General features: G+C 40.1%; 1 protein-coding gene and 1 long non-coding RNA gene across 8 annotated transcripts in view; one reads left to right on the forward strand and one right to left on the reverse strand.

The window, feature by feature from the left end:
• The window catches only part of LOC117604847 (uncharacterized), a 218,149-nt gene that overhangs the window by 127,379 nt on the left and 63,435 nt on the right, over positions 1–27,335 (forward strand). For 2 of the 5 annotated variants that reach the window (XM_076688276.1, XM_034325359.2), the window contains exon 2: positions 23,133–23,176. The exons of the other annotated variants lie outside the window; for them this stretch is intronic. The gene's annotated coding sequence lies outside the window, so the exon portion shown is untranslated. The remainder of the gene's footprint in view (positions 1–23,132; positions 23,177–27,335) is intronic. 5 annotated transcript variants of the gene reach the window in all.
• The window catches only part of LOC143305305 (uncharacterized), a 158,166-nt gene that overhangs the window by 42,828 nt on the left and 88,003 nt on the right, over positions 1–27,335 (reverse strand). The window lies entirely within an intron of this gene.

The following is a 27,335-nucleotide window of genomic DNA, read 5'->3' on the forward strand; positions in this document are numbered from 1 at the left end:
CATTGCAGTGCTCTCATCCCTAAAATTGGTAGCTTTGTGTAGCCAGGAGAACGAGGCTGCTGGGTGCAATATTCTGCTATTGTAAGGCGATGTCGTGATAATTTATCGCGTTTCGAGCGTGAAAATCAATCCGCTTCCACCTGAAAATAGCTCGCGATTACGCAGTGCAAATACGTGAGAAACTGGGTCACAGATGAACGATAACAAAAACCGGCATAGAATTATCTGCCAGGAAATTAATAAATCGCCTGATTCGATCGGATTTATCATAACTGAATATAAAAGTTACAAGTAGCGACTAAAATGAGATAAAGACGCAAAATAATTCATCTGGACGATTCTGTAATAAATAATAAAGAAACGTGTAATAACGCAACCAGAAAACCTAACAACAATATGTTCTTCTGAATACATAATCCGGAAACGCGTTATTCCTTTTTTTTTCTGAAACATGCACGTGTTAGCCGTGCGTGTATACACTTGTCTGCTGCTGGCAAATGGAAAAGAGGTTCGCGTGATTTACAAACGAGGCCAATTATGGAACTTAACACGCGAATTTGTACCTCATTCTGACCCACGAATGGTCGGACTTGAGATTTTGTTGGCACATGTAAATTGCGAGAAATATGATGCCAACGGTCTGGAACGGTTTCCAAGCGAAACAAAAATTTTCACCAAACACGTTCTTCACATTTTTGTACGTTTGTCTCAAAGATCTCTATTTAATGTTAGAAATTTACAAGGTTCAGCTATATCTTGGTTTCATTTCAACACCTGTTTGCAACTTGGAAGCAGCTACGAACTTTGATCGAAGGGCTAAAGTTGTTTCAAATGAAACAACTTTCTTTTCCCGTTGGCCAATATGTGTTGGTTGTCGATGACGGTTTGATTGGACGGATTTTCTATCAAAGCTAGTTAAACTTTCAGATCCTTATTGCTACGGGTTTCGATAAATATTGCAACGATACCGCTAAACTTACTAATACATTCGAAATGGATGATATGTACAAATGTTTTACGGTACAAAGTTTAGAATCTACAACGAACAAATGAAATGGTAAAATATTGTAAAATTACAGTTTGAAAACAAGATATCTCGGAACGTAATCATTTTGGAAACTTCGATCAATCTGATGGATTTGTGATATCCGTTTTGCGGTGAACGCAATTACATATTGAAGATGATTAATATTAATTCGTCGAATATTACCATATCCGATCTGAACTGATAATTTGTTCTACAAACAAATTATTAACGTAAGCTCTCTGCCACTTGGATACGAATAACCTCTATTGTGTTGATAGCTAAAATTTCGAGACCGTAATGGATCGTCATTCACGTCGAACCATTTCCTTCCCCAAAATTTTCTTTTTCGATTTAACGAAGGCTGATACATGACAAGTAATTTGATAAATAATTACGATATCGATAAAATTTCACGTGGACAAATCGGCCACCGTCGTTACATGCCACGTTATTCAGAAAATACACAGAAAATAAATAGACATTTACAATAAGTAAAAGAAAACAAAATGTAAATTTTACAATATTCTACAAGAGTATCAATTAGGAGTACTTAGAAAATGTTGACTCCTATACTCCATCCAACGAGACGAGACAGTAAATTCACGTGCTCGAAACAGACCCGACCTCGACCGATACGTTTGAAGAACTGGAAACAACTGAGCTGCGGCCCTGCGTCGAGCGCGTGAATTTGTAAACATATCATGACTCGTCTCGTTGAGCGGATTACATATACATATTCAACTTGAGGTTTCTATTAATTTTTGAAGCACCACTCCTTCGTGTATGTATAACGATCGTTTGAATATCAGGATCGTTTTTTCCAAGGAAGGAAATTCTAAAAATAAACGAAAGAATAAATTATCGTACTTGTTCCATTTCTTGTTTGTGTTTCCTGTGACTCGTAGGCAATTTACGAGAAAAAGGATCTTTGTTTTCGTTCGCGGACGTGCAAAACAGGACGAAAATACACGGTGTCATTGATTCATCGGGTTCGTTTGATGACATTTTTAATGGAAACTCTGAGAGTCTTTTGTCCTAGGAGACTAACCCGAACTCGTTTAATTGAAATTCGATGGTTTATTAAATGACGGCATCCAACGAAGTCGGAATTTTTATCAGCAACGTTAAAGGGCGAGAGTGGCGTGAAAACCCGCTATCATATCACCCTTGAGGATTCCAAGATCGTATCGTAAAAAATTGATAACGCCACGTTCTCGTTGAGCCGAACGATACTTTTTAAAAGCAGCCACTCCATAAAGAGGTCGTAAAGGTTCCCTGGGAGCGAATGATTATGTCGAGTACGTAATTGTGTTACGAAATCCTCTTTTTCCGTTTTTTTCAACAATTTCCCTCGACTTTACATCATCTTTCGAGGAAAAGAAACCCATGCTTCTTTTTTTTATGCTTAAATATATAAATGAAAATTCTCAAGATAGAAATAGAGAATCATTCGAGATGCTCTTAACAATGATTTCTCTCGTCTCTGTTTGTGTTGATAAAAAATTCAAATGAAAGAAACTCACGGAACGTTTTAAATATCTCACGCGGGACGTGATTTCAATTAGTGAAACTTTTCGTTGCATTTATAATTCGCAGTAGCGTTTGAATGCCGCAGAGGAATCCAACGCCAATTACGAGCCTTCATTAATTCGCCGTGATCGAATTCGGCGACTCGAACTGTTAAAGAATAAATTAGCAGACCGTGTTAATTAATATTCATAGGTAACGTAAAACAGCGTGGAGTGGCGGTTGGAAATTACCGCGAACGGATCCCTTGAATCGAACCGATTGTTTACGCGTAATGGCCCCGCACAATTACATCATGGAATATCTTCCACTCGGCGCGGCGATCGCAAATGTTCGAATAATGCTGGGAGCAATTAATTTTTTCCTTTCCTATTGTTTTCTATCCCCTCTCTCGCTCGTTGCACCATCCTCGAGGAGTATCATTATCCGCCGCCTTTTCTCCGCACCGGAATGGAATATGCTTTCTTCCACTTCAACCAGCCCCTTTTCTCTTCGTACGATTTCGTTATGGTGGAAGACAGTTTTCTGCCATTAGACCACGACGACGACGACGACGACGATTCGTTTGACATGCGAGGAAACGTTTCCTTCTGAATATCAACCGCTTTCTCGAGCTTTTTTATCTTTCAACTTTTTGCTGCAACGCATCGTCGTTTGTAAGAAAAATAAATTTTTCGGGAAATAGATCTAAAACTCTTTTATAGGAAAATTTAATACTTATTAGATCATTTAGCCATAAGAATAGAGGAAAATTGCTTGGTGAATAGCAGCGATCGAGATTGGTAAGGAATTTGAAGAAGGTGAAAGGAAAAACCGGGGATTAAGAAAATTTCAGTAGTACGAGTCGATGATAAATCGTACGAGCACGCCGATAAGGATTTTCAGTGTCTGGAATATTGCTTGCTATTTTGTCTAACAAGTATAATGGGTCATCATATTTCCATTGAACATCCTGCGAGCTATGTTACGGAAAATCCTTCTTTGCTCCCAGAAGAACGTGAATTATTGTCCTACGATATGTGAGACGCTTGAACATACTTCGAGATGGATGTTAGTTTTATACATGTTTTGTGATCGATATCCGGTTTTACACTCGAGTTATATATCTTATAGAAAACATCTCAGTTCAACGAATATTGGACTTGTAACAGAAGCAATACTTGCGGTTTGCATTAAGAGTTTCCAAAGTGATTTACAAGGGTGTTATGTTGACCCAGAAGCAACTAAGATAATTTGCTGTAGATAATAATAATACACTAGGGGCATTCTCAACGACTTGTAATATTGCTTCAGTATTCTAGGAGGCTTCAACAAAATTTGTAACATTGTTACAACTACACTGTAACTTTCACAATCATCCGCAACACTATCATCGGGTGATTTATGATTTAGACAGTGCCGATGCCCTTGCAACGTTGTTGCATCGAGTTCACAAGAACTTGAGATTGATTAGCAACATCGTCGTTACGATTTAACCGCTTTGATGGGAGCGGTAATTTACGACATTGTTACTATTCGTTAGAGAAATTTGCAAGTCATTAAAACGTTGTTTCATCGAAACTCGGGCTTTCCCAATAATTTCAAAATGACTGTCAACATTGTTGCACTGCGCAATTTTGTTTCTTAACAGTACAGCAAGTATTTAAATACTTTCAAAGGCATCTATAATCTTTTCAAAGCTTACGTAATGATTTACAGCATCGTTACACAGAGTGAGCTTCCGAAGATTGTTGCTTTCACTATGGAGCTTTCTGAGTAAGCTGAAATTGATTCGCAACATTGTTACAAACTCTTCTAAAGTTGTCCCTGGTAACTTGTAAAGTTGTATCAATGTTCTTGCCTCGTAAGAAGCTTGGGAGAGGTATTCTTCGAATATTTGTCGTCGCTGTGTTCCATCGGCTTTTTCCAACAACTTTTTCACCGCTATGTCGCGCCAGTTACCCTATGTTACGCTAGTCGAGTTCAAATGGAATCGTTCACGGAAGAAAGTAGGCTTTCTCGAGCGACTCGGAGCATTCGGTGTTCGACGCAACAAAACCATCCACGTGGCGCGCTCGACGTATAATTGTTCGTCCCGGCGCGGCATCGCTTGTTCTCGCTCGATTTATTCAACTTCCGTACGCTCGAACGACTCAAAGCTCTTCCAGATGTGAACTCGAGCTACTTTCGTTTCGATCGACTCGCCGCGCCGGTTAATTACCGATCGACGCCTGAATACTCGATCATCGGATATTAAAAGCCTCCCCCAGACGCGACTCGACAAAACTTCTCACCCCGTTAACGCTACCAACCGACGACGATTTTATTAATTAACCGCGTTTTATCGTGGAACCAGTAACGCGAGGATTGTTCTCGCCATGTCGACTCGATTAGGCGAGCTTTCGAACTCGAGGTGACGAATGACGACGAATTCGATTGTGAAATATTTCGTGGAATTTCCATGGAAATTCATTGCCTGTGCTTTCTTGTTGTTTCGCGCTAATGACTGGAACTGTTGATTGAATATCGTAGTCGTCGCGCTACTCGCTATTTCGGTAAAGGGATTTAATTTTACAATTCTAATTGAGTACACATAAATAAATAATTAAATAAATAAATTAATTAATTAATTAAATAAATAAATAAATAAATAATGAAACTCTTTGAAGGAATCAGAAATCACAAACAAGCTACTATGTATAAGGTCTTGTTCGAAGAAAGTTCTCGTTTATCGATACCAGAAACACTGATACAGAAACAATAGAGCAAAATGACTGGCGGCTGTTTCGCATTGGTCTTCTCATGCCAGTTCGAAGAACAGAACAGAGGACACAAAGGGACCAATAACAATCCTTCTTAAAAGTTTACTCGACCAGCGTGACACGTGGAAAGTTTTCGGGGTTACGGATGCGTGTTAATTGTCGCTGGTCCGGTTGGCTCTCGACTTCGAAGCCGTCCTCAAGGAACACGAAACTCGGCTGCAAACTCGTGCCAATTACCGAAAGTCCTCGGTCAAAAGGCGTTTCTCTGTCTCTGTATAGGTGACCGCGGAAACTCGTTCCATTGCGGTTCTCTTTACCTCTGGGTACAATAACGAACTTCCGTACGCGGCCACCTACAGACGTCAGAATAGCAAATTAAAGCTTATTTAAAAATACTATCGCCATCATGGCCGATGAAGCTTTCGCAGCTAGAGAGATATGTAGAATCCATATCACAGGATAATGAAAGTTTCGTTTTCCGGAGCAACGAAAGAATGCGGTAAAAGAATCATTTCCCTCGGCGAAAGCCGTCGTTTTGTTCGTTTTGTTCGTTTTGTTCGTTTTGTTCGTTCTGTTCGCAGAAACGAACGATTATTTTCATTTCAATCGCAGGAACGAAGTTGCCAGCTCGCATCCCGGAAGAGGTAATCGAACAAAGGGAACCAACAGGGAGCATCAACGGTCTGGATAGAGGATGGATTCTGGCTCGTACAAATAGCCTGTTCCGTATCATTTACCGGATTCCCTATACCGTGCAACATAATGTCGATGCCGTGGATGTAGTGCAACGTCGAGTACCGAATACCTGTCTACGCTCGAGTTACCATCCAATTTTACTCCGAGTTGAATATCGACATTATTTACTGGCGATGTAAACGCACTTAGGATCGACGTTTTAACGAATGATCGACGCTCACTGTTTCTCTTACCGTGAGATATCGTTATACATGTACATACTATCTATTTACAATCGAACCACTCTCTTAGATTGATTCAAAGTTTCAAAGTTTAATCATATCTACTGAGATCTTACAAATATTTCACCGAATAAAAGAAATAATAACTGTGAAATTTTGAGAAATCGTTGTTACGCGACATATTATATATGTATTAATATTGGCCATCGAATCTCGTGGAAGAATCGTTTTAAAACGTACACGAACTAGACATTTGTCGTGGCGGTGCACGTTCGCGCTGGGTCGAATGATACTTGGTTCAACAGTGACCCAGAATCTCGCGGAATTCTTAATGCCGAGGGTCTCGCGTAGAAGGGGGAAATTCATTTCGAAGATTACCGTAGCTGGCAAGTCAGCAAGTCACAGGGCAAGCGAATTCGGCAAACGTTCGTACGTTTCCATGAATCACTCGATTAATCTTCATTCTCCGAGACTCTACATATAATTCGATTACCAAAAATCTGATTAAGTCGTCAGATTATCACCTTATAGCTCGCTCACCCGCCAGGGAATTCCGTGAATACTGTTCAAAGTCGAATAGGTCGATCCAGACTTATCTACCGATCTACCTTCTCGAGATGGAAGAAAAAACATAGCGAGAAAAGAATGACAAACGATTCAAATTACGGTAGATTCAAGCCATATCCTTTTTTAATCTTTGACAGAGTCTAAAGAGGGTTTTTTTTATTTAACTAACGATTCTTTCGACGACGAACGACGATAAAGTGTAATTTAATGGTTGGATTGACAATGGTTGCACCGCAATGCTACCACTAGAGATAACAATGATCTTTGAAACACTGATCTCGGTTAACCGACCATTGGCCTGTTGCCAGAAACAAGACGGTATGTACCATATCAGGAAAGAAATCACTCATACCCTTTACGTAACTTTCATTTCCAATACTTTCTATTTGATAAAAAGACACCTGAATATTAGATATAAAGTGAAATTGCCAAACAACCTTCTGTCATAGATAGTATAGATAGTAAGATTGGATTCGTTTGGACGTTATCGGTGCTGGCCAGCGGTAAAGTTGTACGCAGACGTTCATTGCAATACAATTATTCCGCTATCAGCGTGTAAACTGCGAAACCGAGTTTCGTTTCGCCGCACGACTGTCACATATGCCTGGCAGCTAGTTATTATTCCGGTCATTTGCTTAACAAAGTTATGCAAAATCAGGGGAAACCCTTGTCGAATCGAGAGGGAGCGTCACGTTGCGAACGCAGCGATTTCGTGGTTCGTTATAAGTGTTGAAAAGCGCCGAACAAGCCGTTTCTTACCATCGCATCGCATCGCATCGCATCGTTTGCGTATACGGCTGATTGATAGCACCAGCCAATCCTAAATTCTGCCCTTCACTGACAGTTAACTGGATAGATCGATGAAAAGTTATAAAAAATGAAAAACTTCTAATTACTCGACTGTTGTCTGATTAGAAGACAATTATGAGACCGATACTCATTAGCGAGAATCGTTCCTTTTTTATCGAGTTCCGTCTCGTTTGGTAAATTGCCGTGCGATCTGATAACGACGACGTTTATTAAAATTCGTCCGGTGAATTATTATTCAGTTAGTCGAAGCAAACGTGTTCGACGGTTTAAAATGCGCCTCGCAAAATATTTATCGAAGCGAGAAACGTTCCGAACGCGACTCCCGTAAATTAATAAAGCATATTGTCTGTTCGAACCTTTTCCTCTTTACGATTCCCTCTGTACGGACTATCTCTATACTTGACAAAAATATATTAAATTATCAATTGACACCGATTTGCACTCCGTTAGAAGCGAAAATAATCGGATTTTTGTATATTAACTAAATGTACGTATGGAAAAAAACTTGTACGATTCGTTTAAATTTAATGCCGGATGCAAATGTTTCTTTCTGGTAAAAGAAATGATTGATCTGTACTAGCTGCGCTTACAGAGAGTCATACATCAAATTGAAAAATATTACAAAATATTACGGTGGGCAAAATTTTACTAACAAACTCGCAGAAACGTATTTATTTCTAGCCGAACGAAGCATTTTCCATGATTCGAAATCGGGTTTGCGTTATTTATTGGCAGCAGTACGTTCGACAGGGTTAGTAATTTGGAACAGTTTGCTCGACAGCAACGCGTCGATTTGGATTTCATGCGAACATGAATGAACGTTTGCGTGAATACCAGCATAAATATCGATTAATTTTCTCGATAAAGGATTAAAATTGTACATACACAGCATTATTGTCGCTTTTACGAATTTCGAGGAGAAATAGAAGAAAAAGAATCTTTATAGATTAAACCGGTTATGAAATATAATACTTTGTGGCTTCGTGGTGTAGAAAAGCTTCAAGTGTAATCCGTGAAGAAAAATCGTCGATCACTGATCTTAAACAGCACGGATTGCAGCTAAATGTCTTCTCCACTTTGAAATACCTGCTTCAACATCTAGTCGGTCCGTAAATCTATGCATTAGCGAATCAGAGAAGTTAAACAGCGGAGCAACTTGAAATCAAATACTTTTACTATCTCCCGAGAAGTATCCTCGGTTCAAAGGAGCCTTTGATACGTTTACGACGAACGTGAATCACCGTCCCGGTAGGAAAATCCGGTCGATATGCATCGTTCGTTTCCCGTAATCTACTACAACGACTTTCACAAGTTTTGGGAAGAGAAGGAAATCTTCTCTCTCTCGTGATCGGGATGGATTTCAAGTTACGGTTCCGTTTAATTCCACGACGTCACGACGCTTTCAGACTACCGGTTGGCTTACGAGTAGGTATACCACCGAAACTTCTTCTTCCACTGTGAAACACACTGAAAATGAATCGTTTTCATCAATATTTCCCTACATTCAAGATCGAATAACAATCTATGCTCACTATTTATTACACTAGAAATAAAATTGAAATCTTTAACTTTACCAAGGTGGAAAAACTTTTTTCTTTATTTTTGTACGAAAGTGCAAACAAGCTGGCCACATTCGAAACGATGCACAAACGTTTATTAACAAGCGCGGTACTTTTCCCTCCGAGGTTTAATAGCAATTAAACATTGCTTATGCTAACGATCCTCGTAGCGTTCGTTCTCGAAACACCGCGGAAACGACTGAACGAACCCATTATGTAAATTAATGACACTACTTAATTGTCCGAGTGTTTAATTAATAACGTTTCTCGTCACTTTATTATTTTATTTATTATTTTTTTTTTTTAAAGCTGCTTTTCGCTGCCTTGGAAAAAAAACAGAAAATATCCTTCTGATGTCTCGTTTATTTCGCTGAATAATTCTAAATCTTTGCAAAAGGGCATAATTTCCTTCTAATTCCATGAATTCGACTCAGTGCTTTTCGATCGATACCTTTTAAACAAGCAAACTCTGCTGAATTAATGAAACACCACTGACTGCTGTTTAATTATTAAACAATCTTTTCATACGCGGCCCAAGCCAAATACATATAATATAAACGACCTCCATGTATAATGTATGAATATTGTGTTATCGGTCGATTACAATTCATTGCTCGGGGATATTTCTCTCGATTTAATAGTTTAATGTTTTTTGCTGAATGCTTATGAAAATATTTCGTACACGCGAAAAACGCGTTTGGTTAAAACAGTCGTATTATAATTTTATTATAATAACGTGTATAATACCATTTGAACGGTTGGAATATCGTTATCCATATGGCATATCCATTTCTGATCGTTCTCACTTTAATGAGTTTTTCGCAATACCGTGTGCAGGCGGTGGTAGAGGTATGCGTCAGAGGTTGGCCTACATGTCGAGGTCGTGCCGCTCATTATAGCAACCCCTTGTGTCGCTGTTGCTGCCTACTCTGTCTATATTCTATATCATTTCACGGCGACTCGGCTCGGCTCGGCGCGGCGCGGCGCGACGTGGCGGCGAGTACAATGTACACATTCCTAGGGCAAGCTCGTTCCACTTTCGGGTCTCGGTCAAACACCAACACGAAACGTTCTCGCGAAAGTCCAGGGAATTGGGTTGATGGATTTTTTATCGTGGCGGAAACTTTTACGTTGTTCCCTTTTTAATAAAACATCGCATCGTTGCGAAAAGCACTTTGGCCAATCATATAATCCGGTTGTCTTCATTTCCGCTGGCTTTTTACAAAAAGTATTTTATTCATCTTTCGTTACCATTTTGTAAAAATTTGTTAAAGATAACTCTGCAGACAAGTCTTCCCTATTCAATATTATAATGCTGTTTCAAGCATGCTGTTTCAAACAAATTCCATATTCTTTTATAGTCGATGATAAATTGGCTGAAAAATAAAGTAGGGAAGCATCCAGTATGCTGTTCGTGGGGATACGCGCGGTATTTTATTCATGCGTTAGGAAAAGCGATCAGGAAAATTGGAGACGTCGATCGTGGCCCATCTCTCTATGATGTATCTATGAAAATTCAATTTCTGGCAAATGGAAGCAGATTGTGAAAACGCGTAAAGTAACAACGTACTCTTTTTTCCTTCTTTCCTCGAGCAATGTTCACGGAGTTTTTGTTTCCGCTAAAATTCCAGGCAGCCTTTGTCGTCGTTCAACGATCGATTGCCAGGGATATACCATAAAGATAACATCGAATACATATACATATGTATATCACTCATGAATTAGAAAATAACTTGTTAATCGTCGTGCAAACCAATTAGTCTGGAAAATTAATTAACTAATTAACAGCGTTCCCGACCTCGAAACGTAGTTGAACTAATTACCATACTATTACAATCATGAGAAGAGTAGGCAACAGTTCAATTAAAATTAACATAAACTTTAGAAATAGTAGAATGGATTATTTAGCAGGATATTTAATTGTGACGATAATAGTGAGAAACTAGTGAGTTCTTTGATTCCATTCAAGCATTCACTCAGTCTACTCGATAGGTAGGTCAAAGAAGCCAGAGCATGGATTGGAAAACAATCGAAACGGTGGTAGTTTATAGGGTGGTAGTGGTGTGTGGGCGAGTGGAAGCCACGTAGCTGCCGTAAATACGACGTAAATACCACCAGGGGAGAAGACGAAATCATTAGAGCACTGTTCAATTTGCGGCGTACGATCGTAAAGGATGAACTCAATTTTCTCTTTCTTCTCTTACTTTATGATTAAAGAAAGTTTGTAAGGTCGGTTACTTTTTCATCTGTATGTATGTATGTATAATACAACAGAGAAGGAAAGTGATTGAAAGGTGTAAAGTTTTTCAACTTTTTCAAGTTTTTCAGCAGCATTAGAGATTGGATGGTCGTCCAGGTTTTAAGCTGACCCTGGCACACTTTGTATTCAGACGGTAATAGTTTCCCGAGGAAAAGTTTCACTGTCGAAACTGATCGTGTCGGCACACGTGTACGTACCGTGACGTCTTTTCGTAGCACCGTAGCACGACACGGGTCGATCCGATCCTTCTATCCGGTGGTTTGCGATGGTAAACTGCTTCTAAGTTGCGACACGTAAGCCGATCCCGGGCTTCGAAAAGCGTCGTGTGTGAGCCAAGACTGCGGTAACTCTGAACGTGACTCGTTATCCGTAAAGGGGATTGTTGTTGAATAGAACAAGACGCGGGTAACGCGTCTTTTAAGAAACTTGAGCGAAAATTAATGACGGAACAGAATTTTCTTGGATCTACAACGTTTTCCTATCGTGTCCTCTCGTGATCGAAAGAAAAGCTGCATGTTCGAAGAAGCTCTAACGATAAATGGAATTTCAAGTTGAGAGTTTTTCTTCTGAATCTGTTAGATATTTTTGTCAAAGTTATTATAACTTTACTAAGTAATAAACTCGAAAAGGTTAGCAAGCCGTGTTTGAAAAAATTTCATCCCAGCAATCTTCAGATTTTCCCCAGGTTCGTTCGATGAAACATCCAATTACAGACTCGCGAGATCATCGAGGAACACCGAATCGTGATACCCACTTTTCAATTACCGATAATGAAATGAACCAACCAACCAACCCCCCTACGAAGCACTTATTTTCCAACCCCTTTTCGACTCGATTCTAAAGGGTTCTATGAAACTCGTTAGGTTCGGCTCCAATGAAACTGTGGTACGATTTGACGAGGTCGGAAGGTGGATTACGATAGCGTAGGGCGTAGAGTCTATACTAATGACGAAATTAAAGTTGCTCCAACCTAGACGAGAATTCTCGTTACTAACGTTGCGAAGTAAACGGAAGGTTGCCAGTTTCTGGCTCGATCCAGTAAAAGAAAAAGAAAAAGAAAAAGCCTAGAAAGAATTCGTTCTCGTTGGTCCACGATTAAGAGAACGGCGCGTTCTCTTTTTTATTCCGGCGACGAATCGTGCGGTATTAACCTCTTACACGCGACAAAAAAAGCTCGTGCAACGATCTCGATGTCTCACGGTGTTTCCACGAGAACAAGGAAACACGCGACGACCGAGATTTTTTCGCCTATCATAAAGGTAGAGGAACAGCAGCCACCACGCGTCGACGTGGTTGCAGCTGCAATCATGACGGGACTCTGCTTCGAACCAACCCTCTCTCCCTCTCCTCCTTCCTCTGCATTCTATGCGAACAATTTCTCTTTCTCCGTGTTTCCGTGCATTTTATTTTATTCCATCGTTTTTTACGTCCCGTAGAAAATCGCTTTTCCGGCCACTCGCGTCCATAAAACCGAAAGCGTGTTGGGCATGGGTTTCATCCCCCTGGGAGAGGGTTGCGCGGCCATTTTGATCGCGCCAATTGTCTAAATCCTCGTCCATTGTTTGCGAAACTTTGTACTGTTCCGCGAAAGTTTACCTTCTCTCTTCGTTCCCTTCACCGATCAGCGTCCTATGCGTTTCGCGGCCTATCTTCCACCCCCGTTTCTCATATACTCGTCTCGTCAATTCTTGCATTCTTGCATTCTTGTACGTTAAAACGGTTCAAAATAATTTATCGATTGAAAGAAACAGGTCATACATCTAGTTCGTCCATTTCATTCGTAAAATGTATTTCAAGTTCGCGTGACGAAATGTATTAGACGAATTTGCGGAGAAACACCTTACAGATATTCCTACGTACGAGATCAAAGTGAAGCTGTGCTTTGATCTCGATCCATCTAATCGGCAACGTTTTATTCGATGAAAACTTTCGAATTCATTGCTAAGTAGCTTCTCTGGAATTAGTATAATACATTATAAATATACTATATTGATTCACTTTAATATCAATAACTCCATCTCGATTCCGATCCTGGTTAAAATTTCATACTTTCCGTCGCATCGTTCGTTTAACAAATTATCTGGTTGCATGCTTACCTATAAACGAAGGAACGAGCAAGTAAATTTATCCTGGAGGAAAGAAAAAAGCAACCAACTAATGATGAAAATAAGATCTTGTACGGTACTTGAGAATCGGAAGATAAATTGCATTGCAATTGGAAACGTCGAAGAATAAGTGATCAGAAGTTCAACTATAGAAGAGGATTTTAACGATTCACTAACGCAATATGGATTAACTTTTTGATGCTAATTGTCGTTTATCTTAATATCGATTGATAATTAATTATAGCCCTATTCGTATTCCATTGGCAGGTTGCAAATCCCATAGAGGAAAATTGAATGACCTAGTTTCATTGATAACTTGTCGAATCGTTATCCTGGTATCGAGTTGGTTAAATGCTCGATATTTATCCCTGGAAATGTAATTAACGAATCTAGTACACAGTAATTGATAACGTGGCTCTTTCACAGTAAACTACTATTCAAGTGTAATATTAACCATTAGTATCGATTCTTTCCTTTTCGATAATGTACTTACTACTTTAAAACAGAAATGAAAATAAATATAAACTTTTCTTTTTGCTGTATCGTCTCATTTGTTACATATGGATGTGTTAACAAGAAACTAGGAAGCGTGTGACGCCGTATAACGGAACGGACGTTAGATACATAATTTGTTACAGCCGTCCCAGCAATACAATGATCGATAGCGATTAGCAACGCATTCTGGTCGCTGTCGATGAACGTTGTACATAGCAGGCAGAAGAGCAACAACACCGCTCATCTTGTCGAGTGCAACGCACCTCGTCGACCCGTGTATACTTATACGAACATCGGCCTCCGCATGATTGATGACGTTTCCCTAGGTAGACTATCGACGATGCGCGTGCATCCACTCTGCATTATTATTGCGAACCACTTTGGGACCATTTCGCGTCGTAATACGGTCGTCTGGGGAAATTGGGACCGTGCAGAACGGTCCTCTCCTGAATCGACAAACCAAGCAGGCTTCGCCTCTGCTGCTTCAACAAATTACGTATACCTACACGGTAAATAGGAACGTTTATGACACTCTTAAAATCATCGTATTATCTTAAGCAATATTCCACCGGTATAATTCTTCAAGATCCGTACCGAGTACCCAAGGGGTTTCGCAACAGGAAGAAAGCACGGAAAGCATTCAAAGCCTGGAAAGTCGCGTCGCGTTTTTTCCCAGGGTCGGTGTCAAGTAATCCGGTAGCTGGCGGAATAATTACAAATTGGCCAAATTCGACGAATGTTTCCCCGCGGAGGTTAGAATGGCGGATTTACTTTTCCGTCTGACTTTTCCAGCGAAACTAGATTCGTTCCGGAGCTATCTATCCAACTTGGCCCTCGACCCTTAATTTAGATTCGCACGGATTAACCTCGGCCCTCCTCATTCACCAAGACCCTTTTCCCTTTCCACGCACCTTTTTCCCTTGCTGTTTTCTTTAGCTCGAGATAACACGATCCACAGATATTTCATTTCGTTTCTGGCTGTGTTTCAAACCAACACGATCGAGACATTTATGAGAAACTACACAATAAAAATTAAACACAAATAAATTATCGATTAGTTTTATCTAAAAATAACTAACGAATATGTACATTATAACAAATTGCTCTCTTGATTTTGCTTTTCACACCAGCCAAGCCAATACCCTGTCAAATTATTTATAATATTCGTTTCTGCTTCTGACACGCAAAATAACTGATCATTTCGAAAAGAAATAAAAACGGTGATTGATTTGAAAATTCCAAAGGTTTCATTTATACCGTATATTATACATATATATATATATCTGAAACATCGTGCCACTCGAATCAAACCACGCTTTCAACATCGCATTCCTCAAAAACGAATGCACGCGAGGCGAGAATTTATTTCAAAAATTCCAACCTATTTTTTTTTTTTATCATTTTTATCGTTTGGTTTTCGCATACTTTGGTTTTCGCTTACTCTATCATTTGGAATCGAACAAATTAATTGGCATCATTATCGTAGCACGACGACTTTTGATTTTGTTTTGTTTGACTGTGTTCGTCGTGCCAGTAGTCAACGTGTTAGCAGAATACGAAATTCCATAGAGTGGACGTTGGAATAAGTTTGAACGTGCTGCGTGACTGGAGGGTAATGCCGATGGAAAGCATACATAGTTCGATCACAGGAAGCTGCTGCGAAGCCCTTTCACGATCCAACGACAGTGCAATCATGAATATTCTCTAGTCACGTGGTTCTGCGGAAGCGGCTGTCGTGTGCATTCTAACGAACAGCGAAATTCTCCGTACAAGATGTATTCCAATCAAATCGTTTATTATTACATTGTTTCGTTGCGCGTTCGCTGGATGCGTGTTTGATACTGCGGTAATATCATTTTAATTCTACTGTAAGATTGCAAGCTGAAGAAAATGATGACGTATCACCAGATATACAGGTTTACCATCATTTAAGATGATAAATAATTCATATTCTACTTAAGCTTATCTCCGGTTCGAAATGAATTCGGAAGGGAAACGTACGGAATCAGATATTGACCGGAAACACTCAAAGAGAAGTATCTAACAAGATTTTAGAATGGAAATTTGCAGTTTTATTACCCCTTTTAAGGGGTTAACGGTCTCTTTGATTGATTGCGGAAACTGTAATAATAACGAAGGCGGACATTCAACAGGATTTCTCCATAAAAAAGGTACACTCATTCCAATGTACCGAATCGTTTCGTTATCGACAGAACGATAAAACTTACAGAGAATAACTGTTATCATCAACGTGACCATTTACGGTACGAAACGCACGCGACCATTGCCGAGTTAATTAACCCATTTACATGATCGATCCCCTTGTCCGTAACTGCTTCCGATTTTTCCGCGTCGAATCGAAACGGAGCAGAGTCTCTATACATATGTATACATACGTATATGTAACAATTCACTTTCCTAGAGCTTCTCAATTCCATCTTTATTTTTGCTTCTTTTCTTGCTGTATCAAACGCGCAATACAACTTGAATTTCAGCGCCTGGCTAGTTAAATTAATAATTATAATGGTAAGAATATTGGGAATCTTAATCGTTTCATCGATAATAGATGAATAAATGGAAAATTAAAATTGGAAAACGAAATGATATTACGCGTGTTAACATGTGACAAGTTTACCTGTTATACCTATGTATAATAAGTTGGAAATTTTTTATCGCCGATTATTATATAGGGTTATTAAATCAAGCGAAGAAACGAGCAACAGGAATTTACTGCCGGCTCCCTGAATTCTTCGTACACTTCATCAGCTGCTTTCGCATGCACGATGGAAATGTATCGGGGCAACAACATCACGCAACTTTCTAATCTCGAGGTAATTAACGTAGCGTATTTGTTAAGAATTTGCATAAATAAAAGGGATTCGCATGAACCGCGTTTCGAGTTCAGCATCAAATTTACTTTCGTCGTTGTTACCTGCCGGCTTCACCGTTTTGGACGATAATTTAACGACACTTTCGTTAAATAATTCTAATTAGTTAGAGAACAGGGCGGTTGTTGCAGAAATATGTACATACGTACATACATATACATATGTTAGTATAGTGTATCCAGGACAGATGAACGAGGCGTAAACCCGTGTTTTCGACGCGTTCGAGCCTTCACGCGGCGCTAAACTCGCGTCGCATAAATCGTAGCCGGTGGAAATTTGTAGATCACACGGCCAATACCGATAATTACATTTAATAGCGCTTCGATCATGCGATTGACGCACGAATATTAAAGCACCGTGCTGAACGGACCTGGGTCGAAAACCGCGAAATGAGTAATTCACCACGTGCCTCGCTTGGTACTCGTAATTTATGATCCTACGTATGAATGCTCTTTCATAATCACCATCTCCTATCTCTATAAGCGTGATTTTGTTTCCGATTAACTATTCGTATCGAATGGATAACCAAAAATATAGTAGCTTCTTTTATGTTTGCAGCAGCGAGCTTAATTAGATCGAAGAATTATACGTATCAGGTTTCAACATTTCGACGAAACTTTTCTCGTACGAGCACATATTTCGAAACCGTTGAATCCGAGTTTAAAGTGTTTTCTCTCTCGCTTTTCCTTGTTTTTTAATTATGCCCTGTTTTTATTTTCGAGATGCACGGCGAGGATGTACAACGGGAAAATAAATATGGCACGCGATTATTGAGAATCCATTTTATCTCGAACGAAACATGAAAATTTATTATATGTTACATCGTTTCGACCAAGTACAATCTCTCTCTCTCTTTTTATTTTGCGTGTTGCTGTCCACTTGCAACCGCAATTTATGTACATTTCCAACGTTGTTTAAAATTTTCTGTGCGCTTTAAACCGCGCCATGCCACTAAAAAATATACTGTACGGAAAGCACAGAGAGAAACAGAAGAGAATGAAAGACATGAATGCAAAACGTGTGCACGAGGCTGAAAAAGCAACAAACGTGGAAGGTTACCTCGAAGAATAAGAAGAATGCGTATATCGTAAGGTTTGAAGCTCGTAAACAGAACGAGAATGAAAACGAGAATGAGAAGAAGGAGAAAAATTATCGCGTAACATGTGTAACTTTTCATTAGCTTCGTAGAGAACGAAGCACCCCAGACGACGATCCTGGACGTTACCTGGATGAACGTAAACTTCTAATCAGCAACGACACAGAGATGGTGACGAGAGAGGGTCGCCTCTCTAAATCCTTTGCCGATAATCACTGGAATTCCTCCGGTAAATAGAGCCAGACCAAGCTCTCGGGCAAACGGGAACGGGCAGCTTGCCAAAGCCTCGCGACCGACGAAAATCTTTTCTAGGCAAGGATCTGCAAGGTCTAGACCGGTTTATCCATCGTTCCGTGGTTGCACCCCGTTGCACAGCCTGGCAATTGCAATTGCAATTGCATCGGCAAAGAACCGACCAGTCTCTACCACGAACAGGATACGAAAACATTTCCGACGTCCTACGTGTGAATAATTTTGCTTCAACCATCCGTATTCGGGTCTCGTTTACCATTTAACCTTATACATATAACTCTTCGAGACACAGGCATTTGTCGATGACAGAAATTTACATAACCCTGGACTTTACGAGATGCATGTTAATCTTGTAAAAAATGAAATGAAATATCGAGAACTAGGACGTTGCAACGTTTCTACAAGACCTTTTTCTTCAGATACGTGCTACGATTTGATATTCCTAAAAGGAAAGAAAAAAAAAAATCGTAACACTGAGTGCGACAGAAACGAAATGGGATTCAAGAAGAAAAAAATATTCGGTCATTCTTGGAACTTTTTTTTTTGAGGCTAAAATTGAAAATTCCACTTTTCCTCAAAATTTCGCGCTTCTCACAATTCGGACAATTTCGTAAAGATTTCAAATGCACTCGGTCCAAATGAACGCCAGACGATCGAGATTTGAACGAAGCGAAGCCAGGCTGATGCAGGCGCTGCTGTATCGATGGAAAGGAAAATGCCGCGTTCCGCGCGAGGAATGTTTCATGAAGCGAGCTGGATTGTACGCTCCGCGTAGCTCGAGGAGATGGTTTGAGAAAAAAGGGGAAGGGAAACAGCTTGAAAGCTTAACTTACCCGTACATTTTGATTCCAGCCGCGTTTCGATGCCGGAAACGATATTGGATGATGCACACGGAAAAGTGAATTACTTTTATGGCGTGTATTATAGGAGCTGTAGCTAGTAGTTGTAATGGTGTTTGCGCGCGCACGCTTACCTCGAGGCGATTTCGTTATGGCGAATACCTGGCCCCGTTATTCATCGTATCTAACTTTGAACGTGTAAAATGAACGTTTTCCTACGTGAAACTGTTTTTATTCAACGATTAGAGTGTACTACGAAGAGAAATATTCTAGTTGAAAAAGATCAATAAGTGAAAAATATTATTTTCAGCAGAATTAATTACTGTGCTCTACAATAAACTAACAACGACGACTAAGGTCAGGTCTAATTTTCTAGCAGCAAGTGAATAGGATCAAAGCTACCGATCCAAAAACATATTGAAACATATGTTTAATCCGATACACAACAATTGCGCGATATCTGTTACCTACATACGTTAATTACATAGAGCTTGAGGTTTTCCTATTACGTATGCTGACGGTACGTTACGCAAAGCCTCATGAATATTTCATTGAAATTCCATGAGTCCGTTTCACGGCACGGTGGCGCGGCGTCTTGATATTATTCTAATGATTAAAGTTAGCGCGGGGCAAAACGTAATTCCGTTCACGTTTTCGGTAATGAAGCTTGAACACGATACCGGCAAGAAAACTAATGTAATCGATACACGAAAGCTTATTACCGTCAACTATCGTGTATTTTTAACCACGAGTTCAGCTTGGTTGAAATCAACATTTCAAAACTAACACATTCTAGGCCGAATCGGAACGAATCAAAGATCCTGACGATGAGACTGGGGCTCACTTTTCCTCGGAACACTGTATTGGTTGAATCCCAATGGAGCTGCGGTGAACAGAACGTTAAACTCGAACGTTTCAGAGCATTCGGATTGCAAAAACTTTAATCGGTTTACCGAACGGACCGAACGAACTGATGGGAGATAATTGAAATCCACGTGGAAAGCTAGTACCCTCCGGAGATTGCCATTAATTAGAGGCATAGATCACTCGCCGAGGTTTGTGACAACCGGCCAGATCCTCTCAACTCTCTCTCTCTCTCACACACACACACACACACACACACACACGCGCGCGCTCTCTGTACACTCTCCTAGCTGGGTTAGGTTCGTCTTTACCGTGACGCTGCTTATGCAACCAGTATCTAGAAGCACGTTGACGCCATTGTGTTAGCAAGCATCCAACGACCGATAGCGTATCTGCCAGGATTGCATAACGTATCCGCAGTATCGTCTGAAATGGATCTTGAATTAGGAGTCAGGATAGACGCGTTACGAATCAGCAATACCTGACTGACCTAACCGATCCTCTGAAACAGCTGCTACTCTATTGGATCAGTGGTCTGTCGCTATTAGATATGTAGTTCATTTCTGACAACCATTCAGGTGCTTTAGTACCTTTACTACTGAGCAAAGTTTCCTTGATTACTTGGTACTTCAGCACCGGTGTGTAATTAATCACTGGGGATGGAACGCGTACTCATGAATTTGAATTTCAATAGAAATAGAACAGTATTCGTAATAAAGTAACGATATTCGGAGGTATAATAGGAGTGCATCGACACACCGAAAGAAATCGTTTCGCTCCGTTCTTTTCGCGCCAATAATGCTAGTTTGCACGCGGCGAATCTCGCCGATTACAGCAAGAATACTCTGGCAATTTCTATAATGGCACCGTTAAAGCACATACGTCATTACGGAAACGGTGTTCGACGTGGCAGCACCATTCTGCCGAGAGAATTCTGGGTGCCCCAACGCGTCGTATGTCTTCCTTCAACCAAAACGGACCCTTCTCACGAATTACTAGTCTCTAGCCAGGTATCGCAACTGTTACACACGTATCAAGGGGGACGTTTCTACAGACATTTTCCTACTCGTGAATCAATCCCATGACGATCGATTCAGACCCAGTCTTCCGTGGGTAAATTTCGAGTAGTGTGGCGATTGATCGAATCATGTCTGAAAGGACGGGTTACCTTTTCACGCGTCCAATAGTCGCGCCACATTCCTATCGATCCTCGCGCGATAAAGTTCACATTATTTTTCCACTAATGATCCCTAGCTGATTTCGAAGTTGCAGTAAAAAAGTTTATTTGAAAACAGCCCTGCCCTACTATGTGTCTCTATACATAAATACCAAGATTCCGTACGGAATCTTAGCGATTAAACTGAATCGTAAACCTTTACGATCAGGTAAATCCTTACCTGAGAATGTAAGGGCGGCATGTTCGATCGAAGAGACGCAACGAAGCATATAGCGTTGCTAAGACTAGACGATTTGACATCGTACAATTTTGTAAAAGCGGTACGCTTTGGCTCCGGGTGCTCTTTTGTGCCAGCGATCGACCCTGAATGACATTAACACGGAATTTCGCCAGCACGATGAAACCCCGCTCTTATTTCCTCCTTCCATCCTCTCCCATCCAACCCTCCCAACCCCTCGTACCAGTTCAAGTACTCCTTCCTCTCTGTCGGTTTCCCCTTCGCTTTGTTTCTCCCTTTATCAAGTCGCTCTTCCTACTTCCCTCGTATCGCGCCGGCAATTTCACTGGCCGGGACCTCGGGTCGACCAAAGGAATTCCGTCGGTCGCTCTTTTATATCCCTTAAAAAGATTTTCCGTACTTTAATGAAAAAAGCTTTTCCATAGAAGCGTTACTATGTACTCGAGACACTATCTCCTTTCTCCCTCTTTCTTACATTCTTTATTCTTCTCTTTCCTCTTCCACTCTCTTTCAATTCCTTTTCCTTGCTTCCTTCTGGTATATTAAGATATATCTTAATTTCACCTTAATGTCACCTCAAGAGTTCACTCTTGATCTTTTTTCGGGGAAAATCGAGAGGAAAGGCAAATCGTTTGCACCATCTTAACCATCTTAACCATCTTAACCATCTGCATCTTCATTCTTCCAGATTATTTCGTGTTTTCTCTACCTGCCGATATCTTTTCCCCTTTCTTTATTTGTACGCTTCCCTATGGAGAGCTTCTTCTTCCTTCCCTTTGCTTTTATATTTATATTTCTTCCTACACGCGAAATAAACTCACTTCGAGTCTTCTATTCTTATCGTTTCTTGGTATTCCCCTCAGCTTTTCCAACCTTATGTCACCACCCACACTCCGTATCCTTCACTTTTCTCTATTTATAATGGACGATAAGTGTCTTCGATTTTTCTCACACATTTTTATTCTGATAAACTATAATCGAATATCTAGTGAGAAAGCTCGTCATTTTCTTCCTTGGTAAGCAATTTTTAAAAAGATCTGAAACTCAGATCTCGAATGGATTAAAAATTTTCTCGAGGGAAAAATTATTAGCTGAAAGTTCCGCGTCTTCCACGTCATGGGAGAACTTCCTTCGCCAGGCTTTCCAATAAACATGCTCGCAGAGTAGACAACCTCCGTTTTACTTTCATGTCGCGTTTTATCCCGACTTGGTTGCAAATTCCTGCCGTCTTCTCTCGGTGTTTCGTGTTCGTCAGGTCGCGTAAGACGATGCGACGCGAGCGTGTTTTCAGTCTTCAGAAATTCGCCTCGACGTTCGCTGTCGCTGATCGACGCGACGTTTCACGGGAAATCTGGAAGCTCTCCGACGATTTAATTTCGTGGGAAGAAAGTTTCGAAAATATCAGCGAGGAGAGTTGAAACGTTTAAACTGCGAATTGGCAAGCTAAAATGGTCTAAACAAGGAAACGACGCGACGCGATGCAACGGCAGCAATCTCTTCAAGGGGTATCAGAGTTACCGTGTAATTCGTCTGTAAAGTATTCTTAGCTTCGTTACGTTTCTCTGTCACAAAAGAACGACTTGATTGGAATTCTCTCGGGACCAGAGTTGAACGTCCTGGATACTCCGAAATAACTCTACTTTCACCTTGCTAGCTAATAGATGCTAATACCAATGAACGTTTGACGGGAAGAGGAATTTCAAACCAGAGAGAACTCTATTTTCCTTCGCCTTATTTAAATCTAATAATCGAATTTTACTTTTCTTACAGATTCGAAGACAATAGTGTCAGAATATTCCGAGCAACCTTTTTGGGTAAGCGAAGAAAATTTCTTTGTAAATATGTATATCCACTGTACGTGGTGTAAGTGGTGGAGGTTGGCCATAAATCTGGCCGGTGGTCATGGTTAAAGGGCGTCCGGATTTAATTAATAGCGTCTCGACTGGCAATCGACGTAACGACGTAATTTGACGTGGGTGCATGATCGATATCGACGCAATACGCGTCAACTGAAACGGTATAATTCGTAGCCACTGTTACACCATTTCTCTTATAACTCTGTTTCAATATCAAATAGCCTATAAAATGATAACTTTTTTTTTTTTTTAACAATCAGCACCATTTCGTTTCAGGATTCGCGAACGCGTGTAGTTGCGGATCAGTCGCGAGACACAATCCTAGAATTCTTTTTTCACGTATATGTATATATGTATATATGTAATAGATCAATGGTAGACGACGCGACGCGACGTGGAGAAATTGAATCGTTCAGATGGATATTCGTGTCTGTATGGTAGTAGCGTAGCTGTGGATGATTGTGTTCGAACGATACGCATACGTACATATATCGTTTTCCATACACGAATACTTGAAAAGTTATACAAGTCCGACGCGTACGATTCGAATCGTAAAGTTCCTGGGCACCGAAAATGGGATCCAAGGGATGACGAGGTTGGAAAAGTTTCGATTCCGTTTCGAAACAACCATCCGCTATGCCGCTATCTTCTTATCACCGAAATATTCTTCCTATTTCTTTCTTTATGAAATCGATATATATTCACCAAGTTTCATTAAAAAAGAATAAATTTTCATTGAATGTAGTTAGAATAAAAGTTTTTCGTTTCACTTTAATCTTTGAACCTTAATGTTGAAATGACTACGTCAGTTTTGATTCTCTGGCCGAGCTTTCTGTAAGCTCGCGGACAGGTCTTACTGTAGCAAACATGAAATTATAATTCAGCTAAATTTCATAGAGCGCAGCAGTACGTAGAGTATCTGCCACGGGCAAATAATTTGTAGAAAATTTTCGAGCAGCATGCTGGCTCTAGACCGAATAGAAGCTGAACACAATGGAAGCTGACGTGTCCAGACAGTCTGCACGCGGAATCGCGAGTGTTTACAAAGCGTAAAAAACGTGTAAATAGTGTACAGAGACGCAAAGTATAAAAAAGAAATGAAGAGACGAAAGGGCATTTTCGTGAATAGCAGCGCAAACGTGAAATTGCAGGTTTTCAGAGCTGTTTAGTCTTGGCTTTGAAACGGAATACATATATCTTTAGTTCGTGGCCGAAACGTGGCTCGCGTTGCTGTTTCCCGCGAGCAAGGATTCGTAACAGAAATACGGATTCTCGTCCGTCGAGACGTGCTACTTATTCCCGCTGGATAAAAAGCTTACATTATTATTGAACGTCTGTTTGGTAACAAATGGAGGTAATATTAAAACGTCGCAATTAATCAAAAGTGGTATGAATACCAAACGCCACTGATTTCCATAAAATCTTTCCATTTTATGCATCAGAGAATCGACAAATTATCGTATTAAATATTCCACATATCTCGCTCATGAGAGGTCCGTACCATGTTAAATTTCATTAATTACGAATTCTGCGGTTTTCATTAATTCGCAAAAATTACATCGTTTCCCAACGACCAGACCGCAATTTACTGAAAACCTCTACATGTTATGTTTTATTTATAATTTCTGTAAGAACCACTTTGTGAAAAACTTTATTGACGTAGATACAAAAATAGACAAAAGGACGTTAACTAGAATTGGAAAAATATAATGTAATGCACGTATGATATCTACATTTTACAAATGTGTACTTTCGCTTCAAAGAACTGTCTAAAAGTCTAAACCCTACAAACAGAATGGACGTTCTGTTTGTATCGTAATTTTCTAGTGGTTTTCGACAAACGAAAAATTCAACTTCATTATACGGTGATTCACGCGTTTCAAACGTCTCGACGTATAACGTACTCGAGGAGCAAACAACCACCCTCCATCCGTTTTTCCATTTTCCTTTTTCCTTTTCCTGCCATAGATATCGCGTTAAGGACGTCGTAGATTTTCACACGGTAAAAATTACTTCGCTCCTATTAGTTATCTAAATGTGATCTTCACGAACGGTAAACGGTTTTTAAGGGTTTCCTGGCTCGCTCGCGATGAAATAAGCCGTTAATCCCGCGGAAAATTCAACGCGTAGACTTTCTGAAAGTTTATCGCTATCGCGATACGATCGAAACCATGATGGTATGTTTCTCGAATAGTAAAGTTTTTCTCGTTAAGATAATTGCATGTGAAAACAATGCAGGTCAGCACGAGAGATTTGGTCGGAAAATATTTTTAAGTAACTAAAACCGGTGAGAATTATCGTTGAAAGATATATTTCCACGAATGACACGATACGTGAAATAAAATAATGAAAATTAAGTAATCGTGTAGAGTCTGTAGAGTGTAGAGAAAGATAAGGTAACGATGAGAAATGAGAATTTCTGTTCCTATTGTGACAAGAATTGCAGTAGAGTAAGCTAGGTACCGATACGCCCGTAGCGTTCAAAGGATTAAAGACAAAGCACCGTTCTTCACTTAGAGCCGACGAGTGTCGTTATATATGACCGGAAAGAACCTACAGTCATAATTGCTTCCTGTAATATACCGAAAGCGACGAGGGAGACATCCAGTTTGTCGGATCCTCGCGTAAAAGCAATCGTAGATCCTTGTACATCACGCACCTACAGTCAGCTACATAATGCTTGGAATGCAATCGCGGAACACTTGGCAAGATCGTATCTTGCCTATGGTTCTAGCAGTGTTAGCTGTAAAATTTCAAATTTTCTATGCAACGCGACACCATTAAATATCTAAAGTATGTAATTATGCACTAAAGTGTTATCAGAATTAACGTAAATATGTAAATTGAAACCATCAGTTACACAAAGCAACAATTCAAAGCATCAACAAATACATTAGGAATGCAATTGCCGCTTCGCTTACACATGTAGATGCGTATACATACATTCGTGTCAAGCCTGTACCGAAGACACCTTGCATCAGAATAGAGACACAGTTAGACGTCTTACATCGTGATGAGCAGGTTAGCTGGTGCGCGCGCGTACAGGGGGACAGGGACAGGCATATATGCATATATCAAAGAGCAGCGTGGGGTTCAGTAGACCAACCAACCACGCAGCAATGCATCAAGCCTAGTAATTTATAGCGGGCCGATTAACCCCTTCGCGTCCGTTCCCTCTCCTTACCGGCCAAGATCTGAAAGTCAGATCTGCTGGTTGCCTTCCTAATATCTATACATACATGCCTGTTCAGATATAAGAAGATTCAGAGAATTTCTAATCGGTATCCGATTCGACGTATACCATCTTTTTCATTTTCAGATTTCTGTTTAAAAACTAAAACTATACTAATTTACTACTAATGTATAGTCGTCAATGTTTTAAATGAAACTACGCGGTGCAAAGCTGCGCACAATGAGAAAAGGAAATAGAAGAAAAGGGAATAATCTCGACCGTTTTACGATTTCAGACGACTGTTTCGATCGAACTGGAAATAAGTAGCAATAAAATCAAACGCCAACCACTAGTATGCGCTCGATCGTAACGGCGAATCGAGCGCGTAATTCATTGTAACGCCTACGGCATGGCATGGCAAATCCAATAAAATGTTCACTACCAAAGTAGTCTGAAAGACTACTATAAGACGTTTCTATAAGACGTGAAAAGTTCAATTCTCAATGAAGAAACAATGAAGCGATTATTACTTTATCATGATCATCGTTGCATTTGTACGATTAGAGAACGCGTGCATTAACGACCAACGATTTCACGGTCTACCGTATATCGTACATCGAGTATCTTCTTAATTGTCAAAGGTTTCTCCATTGAGTTTGATCGTCCTCTTCGAATGGCAAGGTAATTGGAATTAATCAGTGTAGGAGCAAACCGGAACGTTTCCTCTTGTTATCGATGTGCCGCTCTTTAATTTAGACATTCTCGGAATCGTGCTTCGTTTCGTGAACCGTACAGTCCTTTCTTTCCAGATTCCTTTTGTAGGTATCCTTCGTTGTTCTTCTTTACAAAAGCCTCGTCGTAAGACAATTATTTTCACAATCTTCCTTCGCCGATGAATTGTTTTCAATGTAGACTAAAGATTTAGTCGAATACTAATTATCCTTT

This window comes from Osmia lignaria, chromosome 5, assembly GCF_051020975.1.
Source record: "Osmia lignaria lignaria isolate PbOS001 chromosome 5, iyOsmLign1, whole genome shotgun sequence".
NCBI classification, from domain to species: Eukaryota; Metazoa; Arthropoda; class Insecta; order Hymenoptera; family Megachilidae; genus Osmia; species Osmia lignaria.